The sequence below is a fragment of the Ochotona princeps genome, chromosome 12 (genome assembly GCF_030435755.1).
Source record: "Ochotona princeps isolate mOchPri1 chromosome 12, mOchPri1.hap1, whole genome shotgun sequence".
Classification (NCBI taxonomy): domain Eukaryota; kingdom Metazoa; phylum Chordata; class Mammalia; order Lagomorpha; family Ochotonidae; genus Ochotona; species Ochotona princeps.
This window is the reverse complement of record NC_080843.1, coordinates 66847926-66859640: the sequence shown is the minus strand read 5'-3', so window position 1 is coordinate 66859640 and position 11715 is coordinate 66847926. Positions and strand designations below refer to the sequence as shown.

At 42.0% G+C, this 11715-nt stretch overlaps 1 pseudogene; it reads right to left on the bottom strand.

Moving 5' to 3' along the window:
- Window positions 1-3888: 3888 nt before the first annotated feature.
- On the bottom strand, window positions 3889-9224 carry LOC131481515 (ubiquitin-conjugating enzyme E2 S-like; annotated as a pseudogene).
- Between the last annotated feature and the right edge of the window lie 2491 nt (window positions 9225-11715).

Genomic DNA, 11715 nt, shown 5'->3' with positions numbered 1-11715 from the left:
CTTTTTTTTTAAAGTAGAATTTTTGAAAGACTATGCTAGCTTTAAGGTAAAAAGGTCAGCCTAAGTAGAAATAGTAACTTGCAGTTTCTCGGAATTTTATTTCATAAATGGATTACTGTGAAAATGTCATTTCTGTGTCAAAAACATAGTTAAAATATGCATTTGCTTCTATGAGAGCCTACTCGTTCCTCCTGTCCTCCCACTCCTGTGAGGCTCCATGCCCTTCCTGAGTCCCCGACTGAAGAGTGGGGTACCAGCCTTGCCTGTAGCATCAGGACCACCCAAAGGACTCAACGCATCCTGCAGGGACCCATCACATACACCTGTACGGAGATGTCTTCTCTCTCCCTCAGACAAAGCAGACTGCCTAGAACTCAGTAGTTTTTTAAATTAATGTAAAAATGAACAGGCATAGAAAAATTACACATATTTATAGTACCACATGGCATTCTTATTGTGTAATATTCAGTCAAGGCAAATGCTTATCTCCTCAAACATTTATCAAAATCCTATCTTTCTCTTTTAAAAGAACAACTGTACAAGACATTCACATTATTCTATTGTGTAATAGAATCCCAGAATTTCTTATCTCTAATAAAAACTTGGTTCCCATTAATTAACCTTTCCCTGTTTCTTACTCTTGATTCCTTCCCCAGCCTCTAGGAACAGCCATTGCACTTCTAAATTGTAAAGGATTTTTGTTTGTTTGTTTTTGATTTCACGTGTGAGTGAGCTCGTGCTGTTTCTGTCTTTCTGTGGTTGTCGTATTTTACTTATTATTATGACCTCCAGTTCCATCCATGTGTTGCAAATGACAAGACTTCATCCTTTTAATGGCCGTGTCCGCTCCATCGTGTATAGTCACTGCATTTTCTTTATCTATTCATCAGTGGATGGACCCTCAGCAGTGTCTGTTTCTTGACTGCCATGCCTTGTGTTGCAGTGAGCATGGAGGTGTAGCCGGTGGAGGTGTGACTGCAGGGTCGCTTGGTACTTCCAGTCCCAGTTTCTTGAGGAGTGCCCCCTACTGCTTCCACAAGGACCAATTCTCCCTCCTATCAACAGTGTTCAGGTATTCCCTCTCTCCACATCTTTGCCCACGTTTGTCATTTATTTACTTACTTATTTTGCTTTTTTGATGGGTTGCTTTACCTGGGGTGAAGTAATAGTTCACTATGGTTTTTATCTGTTGCTCTTAGATGCTTTGTTAGTGTTGTACAGAGTTTATTTAATGTACCTGTTGGACATTTCTATGTCTTCTTTTGAGAAATGTCCGCTTTATTTTAAAACTGAGTTATTGAATATTTGTGTTTATTAGGTTATTAGGGTTCCTTTTATATCCTGGTAATTGGTTGCCTATGCGACATAGAATTTGCAAATGACTTCTCCCCTTGTATAGGTTGTGTTTTCATCTTGCTGATTGTTTCTGTTGCTGTTCAGAAGCTCTTTAGTTTGATAAAATCCCATTTGTTTATGCTTCCTTTTTTCCCCTGTGTTTTTCCAAGTCCTTGGCACATTCCAATGTCCTGAAGAACTTCCCCTCTTTTCTTCCAGTAGATTCATATTTTCAAATCCTGCAGCTATGCTTTTGATCATTTTGAGTTAACTTTAGTACAAGGTGAGAATATGGTTTTGCTCTTCAAGGTATGAATATGCAATTTTCCTAGAACCATTTGTTTGAAAAAGCTGTCTTTTTTATCGTGCATATTCCTAGCAATTTTGCCATTGATCAGTTGGCTGCAGATGTGTAAGTTCATTTAAAGGATGTATGTATCTCTTTTTAAGTCAGTGCCATGCTGTTTTAATTACTACAGCCTTGTAGTGTATTTTTAACATATAGATTTCATGTATTTCATATGTACAGGTTTAACAATATAATTATATTTTCTCCTCCCTCCTTCCTTTTTTAAAATTTTCTTTAATTTTTACAATGACATGCTTTCAATTTACAATCACATGCTTAACCAGGGAGTATAATGGCCTCTACTTTGTTCTAGTCACTCAGGATTGTTCTGCCAGTTGTGGGTCTTTTGTGTTTCCACACAAAATTTAGGAGAGTGTTTTCTAGTTCTGTGTAAACATTACTGTTAGGGATTGCATTTAATTGTACTCAACTTGCAAATCACTTTGGATAGTATGGGAATTTTAGCAATAATGATTCTTTCCATTCATCAACATATCTCAATTTCTTTGTGTTTTCTTCAATTTTTTTTCATTAATGATCTAAATTTGTATTGTAGAGACCTTTCATCCCTTTGGTTAATTTTATTCCTTTTTTGGTAGCTAATGGAAATGGGAAAGCTTTTTTGAATTCTTTCTCAAATAGCTGACTGTAAGCTAGTAGCTTCAATGCCCCCCAAATATTGTCTCATAATAGATGACTGCATCTCATGGTAATTTATTTCATAACTTGCTACAAGGCAACATTTAAGTGAGTAGGTATTTATCTCATGGATCTTTGTGTTTCCAGGCCTATGCAGCATACAAAGCTGAGCTAAATGAGAAAAGCTCTGCTTGCTAAATGAACAAAGGAAAGAATCTTGGGATTCACTTGGGACAACCTGGCTGACAACCTGGCTGGGAACTGTATCACCTTCCTCATCCGGAGACATGTGAACCTGTGGAAGGGTGGAGGTATAAGGGGCTGAGAACTGATATTGAGTTCCTGGGGTTGCTGCCACCTTGAGGGTGCCTGAGTTCCACAATGGACTTGTGCATTAAATAGTATAAGGGGCCTTCAAAAATTTGTGCTGGACAATGGGGTGCTGGACTTTTTGCCTGGTAGATGCTTGCAATGAAAGAATCTCAACTGAATTTGAACTGTGGTAATGCAACAAGGTGGAGGAATCCACCATGGGGGGAGGGTTTGGAGAGAGGTGGGGAGAATCCCAGTGCCTATAAAACTGTGTCACATAATGCATTGTAATTAATAATGATAATAATAATGAAAAAAATTTGTGCAAAATGAAATTTAATGACAAATTTGAGTGCAAGAACATTTTGAAATCTGTATAGTGTTTTCATCATAGCATTTTTGATGGATTTCTATATTTGTGAATTTGAAGAGCAGTGTTACAGGTGTGTGTGTGTGTGTGTGTGTGTGTGTGTGTGTGTAAATAGAGAGAGAGAGGGAGAAAGGAGAGAGAGAAAGAGAGAGAAAGAGAGAGAGAGAGAGAATCTTCCATTTTCTGGTTCACTCCCCAGACGACTGCAAAGGCCAGGAATGGGCCAGGCCAAAGCCAGAAGCCAGGAGATTCTTTTAGTCTGTCACACAGGTGCAGGGGCCCAAGCATTCAACCATTTTCTGCTGCCTTCTGGCCATTAGCAGGGAGATAGGCTAGGAATAGAGCAGCTGGGACACGTACCAGCACCCACATGAGATGTTGATACCATAAGCAACTGGCATCACAAGTGACTGTGTATGAACTTTTGTAACATACCTCATAGGCATGGTTTTCAGGGTTTTATGCACCAAGATAAACATCTGTTAATTCCATTTCTTTGAGCTTTATGCAAAATCGTTATAAATGCTCACAACATTTTGTTGGATGCGAAAACCTTAGAGTATGCTTTGAAGGCACTATGAACTATTTGGAATACAGAAAATCAGGTCTCAAAGGGAGAAGTGACTCACCAGGTGTCCTGCAGGTGTCCCAGACAGGACAGTGTGGCTCTGATTGCCAGCCATACTTCAGTTCTTCAGTCCCTGGGGGCTCATTTGGAAACACTGACATGCATTCGTTACACACCAACCCTTGTGTCTGGATTTCCTTCTCTAAGGAAGTAGGTCTGGATAAGGCTTGCAAACGAGCAAGCTGAGGCAATGCCGAGAGTGAGGACACACAGGAAGAGGCTGTTAGGGGCACTGTCATCTCTGTCACTTAGCTCTCAAATGGCCCCTGAAAGTCCCGAAGGTTTGGGGTCTTGCAAAGCGTTGAACACCTCCATGTAGGGCTTCCATCTGTCACTGTCAGCTGCAGACTTCACATCGATGGTGCTGTTTCTAACGTAAACTGTGACGATGGCTGTGGTTTGAGGGTTTGCAACGAGCAATAAAATCCAAGTGGACGTTCAATTTACTTAGAGCTTATAAATGTCAGCACCTAACTAAATAAAAAAGAGGAGAAAAAATAAACTGACAATGATTAATATCACTAATGATTTGTTTTGCTTATTTTCCAAAGTAGTAACTTGATCTTGTCTGTTGAAAATCGGTAGAGACGATGTGAAAGAGTGCTAGGGCACCCGGGCATCTGTTCCCACTTGTACCTGTGCTGCATTGGAGGGACTTTTCCGCTTTCTGTGGGATTCAATGTGCAAATATTAGTTTTCCTCCAACAAGAAAAATGTAAATGGGGTTACGAATTAGTGCTAGTGAAGACAGACATGTCTAAACTAAAAATGATAATTTCTATAAACTTACATGTGAGCAATGAAATGCTGATTTCCTAGTATCGTAGACAGAAACTGTCATTTATTCTGTCTTTTCTCCCGTGGAAGAAGCAATAAGGTATGTTTGATGTCGGTACCTTCTGAGCAAATCAAGAATGATGGGAAATTTGGAGCCTGGCAAGGGCATTGAGGATTGGGAAAGACAATGAAGCTTTTACCTGTAGGTGTGTGCTGGGGGTACCAAGCATTGTCAGCACGTTGTGTGATTTTAGTGTCGGGTTCTCCTGAAGATCTCAGCGGGCCATCCTCTACATCACTACTTTCTTCCCACAGTGACTAAAGAGCAAAGTTGATTTTAGGCCTTATTTTCTATGTGGGAGCATTTTCCACTTGATAACTTGGCAACGTGCCTCCAGCAACTGAAGAGCAGGTTCAGCTATTGCCCATGAAATGGCAGCACCATGCCACAAGGGCACTGCGCATTGCAGATTTGGGTTAACAGCCTTGATGTCAAAGGAGGAAGAATGAATCCTTTTGAAAGGATGGCTGACAACTTCCGGTGCAAGGTTAAGAAGAAACTGGTGTTCCAATCTTTGAGATTGTCTACCAATGGCTTATTGCCATGGAGAGTTCTGTGGTCATGGGCGACAGTGGACAGCTAATTGCCTTTGAGTGGTGGCTTGAAATGGACACATTGAGCTCTCAAGTCAGACTTCCCCTTGCACAGGACTGGAGTCTGTGAGGCTATGACTATTTGCTTTGTCTTTTCTCGGAGGAAACAAACATAATCATTTTTATTCACAATTGGCTTACGTAGGATAAAAACAGGTTGTTGCGAAATAGCAAATTAGTTTTACAATGTGAGTTATGCTCTAGAACAGGTACCATCATGGGTTGAACCCAGCTGGCCACCTGCTGTCTGAAATAAAGCCGTACTGGAACGTAGTATGTATCACCTGTGACTGCTTTTCCTACCACAGCAGAATGCAATAGTGCAAGTAAGGACAGCAGAGCTTGCGAAGGCTCAGTTATTGACTCTCCTGCCCTTTTCTGAAAAACTTCTAGAGTGATCCTATCCAATAAAAATATAATGTGAGTCTTTAGCTGCTAGGCCACGCCGCCGGGCCCCTAATATAATGTGAGTCTTACACACACCATTCAATGTTTTCCAGTGGCCACTTTCAAAGAGTAAATAGAAATGGGTGAAATTAATTTTAATGCTGTGTTCTCTCTATGGGACTAGCGTTACGACCTAGCAGCCTAGGTCTTCACCTGCAATGCCAGCATCCCTAATGGCTGCTGGTATGAGTCCTGGATGCTCCACTTCCAACCCTGCTCTCTGCTAATGTGCCTAGAAAGACAGCAGAGTGTGTGTCAACTGCTTTGTCCCCACACTCATGTGTGAGATTGAAAAGTTCCAGGTTCCCGGCTTCAGCCTGGCCCAGCCCTGCCCACTGCAGACAACAGGGGAGTAAACCTGTGAAGGATGCCTCTCTCTATCTCCTCTTTATCATCCTATATTTCAAATAAATGCAGAATAAATCATACATATGTATATAAAATCCAATATATTAAATAGCATTATTATCAGCTAGTGGCTTTTGGAACTCAAAAGTCTCATCTGATTTCATTTCTATTTAAAACCTAAGGCTTCCAAAGCACTTGATGTCTTTCAAAGTTGTTTGTTATGTTTTACTTCTTGATCTTTCGTGTTTGAAAGGTATCAGCAGGAAGCTGGAATTGGGACTGGAGCTGAGACTTGAACCTGAGCACTTCAACACGAGATGTAGGCATCCCACACAACGTCTCAACCACTGTGCACATGCCCGCCCCAGTTACAGTTCTGAGAGATGCAATTACCAGCTACCCTGCAGGTGTCTGAACCCCACAGCAAGGCCAGGACCTGTGCAGAGCGGCCAAGGAGTCTTTCAAGTCATCCTTTGCTTGGTTTGAATGCTGTGATTTCTGCCCTGGTAGCAGTCATAAGGACGTATGATGCACATGAGAGCATGCTTTCAAACTGCCTGTGATGCTCACACCTGCCTCTCCCTGAAATCACAAAATTCACCATTTTCTAAAGAATTCATGTATTTGTCTGATTGCTTACTTGAAAGACAGAGCAGGAGAGAGAGCTTCCATTTGCATGACCTGAATTGTTGCAATTATTTTGATATTTTACAACTATTTTTAAGGTGGGTAGAATTCATCCTGACTCAAAGAAATAGAAGATCAGTATGAAATTCGAGATTAGTCCAAATGAAATGCATAATAAGTAAAACCAGAAAAAGATTTCTTCTTCATCAATGAAATTTGGCGGAGACAGTGAGAGTCATTTGTAAATGGCTGAATATTTATCTAACGCCCATGTTTTAGATTTGAATGTCATCCAGGTCCCTGATAAGATGTTGTATTTGTGAGGTTTAGTGTACCATTCATTAGTTACCAGGTGTTCCTGGATTTTGGGGGTTTTATGTATTTCATTAAGTTTCCCTTAGGCGTGTTTGGTGAATTCTGAAGGAGGAGAAGGAAGAGGAAGCAAGAGTGGGGTGGGAAGCTGTGACCTCCGCCCTGGAAGGAGTCATACGGGTGTGCAAGAAGCTTGCTGATTGCACACCTGGGAGGTCCTGAATGATCCGGCTCACTGGGGAAGGCAGGCAGTGTCATCTGGGTGTGGGCTCACACAGAGCATCAGAAAGGCCAGGTGAGAATTAACTTCTGTGGTCCAGGTCCCTTTCCCGTACCACTGGCATGTTTATATTTATTAACAGACTTAACAGGGCTGTTGTGGGAATGACATAAAGTTACAAGAGAATTCAGTGCACAGCAGCAGTCCCAACAAAGTAAGGTTATGCTGACATCTTTCTGGAATGATTGTTCATCCAGCACATGGAAGATGAATGGACTTTCGTCATGTGTGTACATTTGGTTCCAAAATGCTACCTGAAGGAGTCCAAGTGACCCAAGTAGCATGCAAGTGGACAGCCTTCTGAGCAAAATGTATAATAGCTATGGATTTCTTTTAGCAGTGAAGAGGAAAAGGTGTAGCAAAAATTAGCCAGTTTTATTAAATGAGGCTCAAAAAGGCTTAAGTTAACAAATGATTTTAGATTTCAGTTTCTTCAACTCTGGGTGAATTAATGGTCAGTTTCAAAAAAAAAAAAAAAGAAGCTGGACTCAGTGCAAGATTTTCAGCATGCTAGGGAATGGGGGATGTGTGTGGCAGATTGGGCCAGAGGGGAGAATCTGTGCTTTGCTATCAAGATTTGGGATTTCATCTGGCACTTACACTCATCTCCAAATGACTCACGCACTGTGTGTTAGCATGAAGTTTGATTATCTATTGAACAAAAACACAAAGAAAAGTTTGAGGTAATCACTTGGGAAAGTATAGAAAATACCTATTTAAAATTTTTTGATAGAGTATCATCTGCGAGTGGAAAATGCAGGATTCAGAAAGTATATTTGTTTCCATTTAATTGGAAACTTTGATCTTTTAAACATCTGTTCTTTTGGGTCTCAGAGCTCTCCTGACGTCGAAAGTATCTTGGCAATAAAAGCATTTCCACAGTTCCCACTACTTAGTAATGAAAAATTAGAGACTAGACTCATTTATTTAGAATTTTAAAGAAATGATTTATAGGTTTAGTTGAAAGGCAGAATTACAAAGACAAAAGAAGAGGCAGAGAGAGAGAGAGAGAGAGAGATGGTCCACCTGTTGGTTCACTTCCTTAAATTGGTCCCAACAGACAGAGCTGAGCCGGACTGAAGCCAGGAGTCAGGAGCTTCTTCCAGGTCACCCACATGGGTGCAGGGGCCAAGGTGCTTGGGTCATCCTCCATTGCTTTCCCAGGTGCATTAGCAGGAAGCTGAATGGGAAGAGAAGCTGAAGGAACTCAAACTGATGCTCACGTAAGATGTTGACACTTCAGGTCATGGCCTAATCTAAATTGCTACAGGGCCACCCATCAACCCAAACAGGTAATTTTGAGTTTGAAAGTGTGAATTGTAAAAACTTATCAGAGGACTTTTTTGTTTTATTTTGTTTTCTGTTCTTTTTTTGCCTTTCCAACTTTATTTAGAAAAACAAGTCCAGGTCCAAGTGCCCCCTCCACCTTCCCTCACCAGCCATAATTTAAATAACTTAGAGACAGAACTGGGGATGGGGACAAGAGGCAGGCAGGAGAAGAACCCACTACAGCCACTGCAGTGCCCACTTCATGCCCATTTTCTTGTTGGCTGCCAACCTCACTGTACTTCTTGGCCTCAGCCCCTCCTGGGGCCACAGGGTCGGTGGAGAAGGCTATAGCCTCACTCGACTAAGCTGGGCCAACCTTGGCCCTCGCCTTGCCAGACACACTGGATCTATTGTGGATCTTGGTGAGCAGGTGGGTGTGAGTGGTGTACTCCTTGTAGTACTGCAAGAACAGGTAGCCTGCCTCTTCCTTGAGCACAGATTCAAGGACAGGGTGGATTGGCAGGCACCCAGTGGTCAGCAGTCATGTGTCATTTTTCTGGCTGCTGTCCAGTGTCTCTTGAGCATGTTGACACATATCTCACTGTTGGTGCTCATGTTAGGGTGGAAGAGCTCGGTCAAGACGTAGCGCTTGGAAGGAGAGGTTGGGGAAGTCCTTCCCCAGAAGAAATGTCATGCAGAACAATCCTGCAGTGTGCAGGGTCCCTCAGGACCCTCGATGGTGACCTGCGTATCAGTGAGGTCATTCTTGTTGGGGAAGACCTTGATGCCATCAGACGGGTCTGCAGTCAGCAGCACCGCCTCCTTCCACACTAGGCAGGTGACGTGGGCAGGCAGGGCTCTCCACACTGGAGTTCATGACTGTGGCAATCCAGGAGCATGTTTCCCCCCACCCCAACCCTTCTTGTGATCTCTGGGAAGCCAGCCTGTGGGGTGGTGCTGATAGCTGCCACAGTGGCCCTGACAAGGACCTGCAGCTCTGCTCCAATCCCTTTTGTCTCCAACACCTTTGGCACACACTGCCCCTGCTCTGCCCCACCACACTGCTTGACCATACTGAGCTTCTCTTCAAGGCACCGTTGGCAGCCTTAAAGATTATGACCAGAGGGCTGTCACTGTGGTGTGAGGCATTAAGACACCACTTACAGTGATGGCATCCCATATGGGTCTCAGTTCAAGTTTCAGCTGCTCCACTTCTCATCCAGCTACCTGCTAACGCTCTTGGGAAAGCAGTGAAGTATCACTTGGGTACTCAAGCCCCTTCACCCATATGGGGGATGCAGAAGAAGTTCCTGGCTCCTGATTTTGGCCTGGCCCAATTCTGACTGTTGTGCCTGTTTGGAAAGTGAGCCGTGAATGAAGTATCTATCTGTCTGTTTCTACTCTCTCTGTAACTCTACCTTTCAAGTAAGTAAGCACATTTTTTAAAATGAATAAGTAAATAAAAGGATTATAAGATTCTCCTCAATAGGACAAAGAATCATTGTGCATTTGCCTAAAGGTGGGATATGAAATAGATGGTCTTTCAAGTTCAACACTTAATATTTAGGACGCTCAGTGAGAAAGAAGGAACCCCATCTGCTGCGTTTATCCCTTCTTCGATGTTTTTCCTGGTGTTTCAGAGCTACCCAGACACACCCTGGTAAGCCTTGTGAATCTCCACTTTATCCAGTAAGATTACTAGACATGGTTGATTTCCTGATTGTGAATGCTGTCCTGAAGAGTGAGTTTTCAGTTCCTGCTTTCTAATCCCCCTGGTAGTGTCATCTATTTCACCTTTAAAGTATTTTTTAGGTTTTCAGCACTTAGTTCCCTTTTAAGACTTTTACCTTTCTGTCTTTCATTTTCTTGGAGGTACCTTGTATGAGAGAGGAGACATGTAAATTATGTTACTCCTTAGTCATGTTGTTTTAAACATGCTCTGAGGTTCAGTTTCATCCTTTGCAAAAGTAGACCGTCATGTTTGTTTCGTGGAGATTTGGCACAGTTAGTGAAATGATTGAAAAATGAGTGAAAGATGACTTACAAACATTTGATACATTTCTGCACATGGGTCAGTTGCCCCACTGTGATTTTTCATCCATAGCTCAGATATTTTCTGTTGGAAATTGGCCACTTTGTGGTGTCTAAGGAACTAGGGAGCAAAACCTCTGCTAACATCAGCTTTGTCTTCTCTGCTAATCTTATGTTCTTATAAATCGGGTGGGTAGGTTGACTCTTAGTTTGAGTATTTTTGATGGAACAAGAGAAATAATCATTAAAAAATTTTATAATTTATCAAAAAATTCCAATACAAGGGTTAAGTGTCAGACAGTACATCTTTGCTTTAACAGAGTATAAAATTAGATGCATTTTCCAGCAAAAGAAACTGTTCCCATTAGACCAGCTAATCCCAATGAAGGATTATTTTGCTCAGTATGACTTGGGCTTGGGAGCATCACAACTCTCAGGTTTTCCTAGTTGAAGAAATTGTATGTTGTTCATGTCAGTTGGCACTAGGGGAAAGATAGAAGTAGGGTAGAGAATTAATGATTCTCTGATTTAAATTTTTAAGTGATTTACCAATTTGAAAAGCGGGTGTGTGTGTGGGGGGAGAGAGAGATTGAGAATCTCTTAATTCATTCCCCAACGCCCAACAAAACTAGGATATGCAAGGACTGAAACCTGGAGCCAGAATTCCATCCAGGCCTCTCACTTGAGTGGCCACAACTTGAGTATTTGAGCCTTCGTCTTCTTCCCAGACATATTTACAAAGAGTTGAATCAGGAAAGTAGCTCAGACTTGAACCAGAGCTCCACTGTGGGATACAGTGGTCCCAGCTCAACTCACTGCTCAACTTACCTTAGAGGTTAGATGGCTTAGTTGATTATTTTCCTATTTACAGATTTCAGAATGACAGTGAGGCTCTTCGGACAAAGAAAGGGTCAACATGGACATAATCACTGAAAGAAAATTTTTTTAAAAGAATTGTCTTTAGTGGACCTGGTGCAATGGCTCAATTAGCTGATCTTTCCATTACAAACTGTGGGATCTCATGTGGGCACTAGCTCATGTCTCGGCTGCTCCACTTCCCATCCAGGTGCTTACTTGTGGCATGGGAAAGTAGCAGAGGATGGGCCACAATCGTGGAATCCTTTACCCATGTGGGAAATCTGGAGGAGGCCCCTGGCTCCTAGCTTCAGGTCAGCTCAGCTCCGGCCATTATAGTCATCTGGGGAGTGAAGCAGTAGATGGAAGATGTTTCTCTCCTTCTCTTTGTAAATCTGCCTTTGTAAGTAAAGCATATATTTTTAAAAATTGTGTTTAGCTCTGCATATCCTATACTGAATGTGGTAGATTTTATTTGTCAG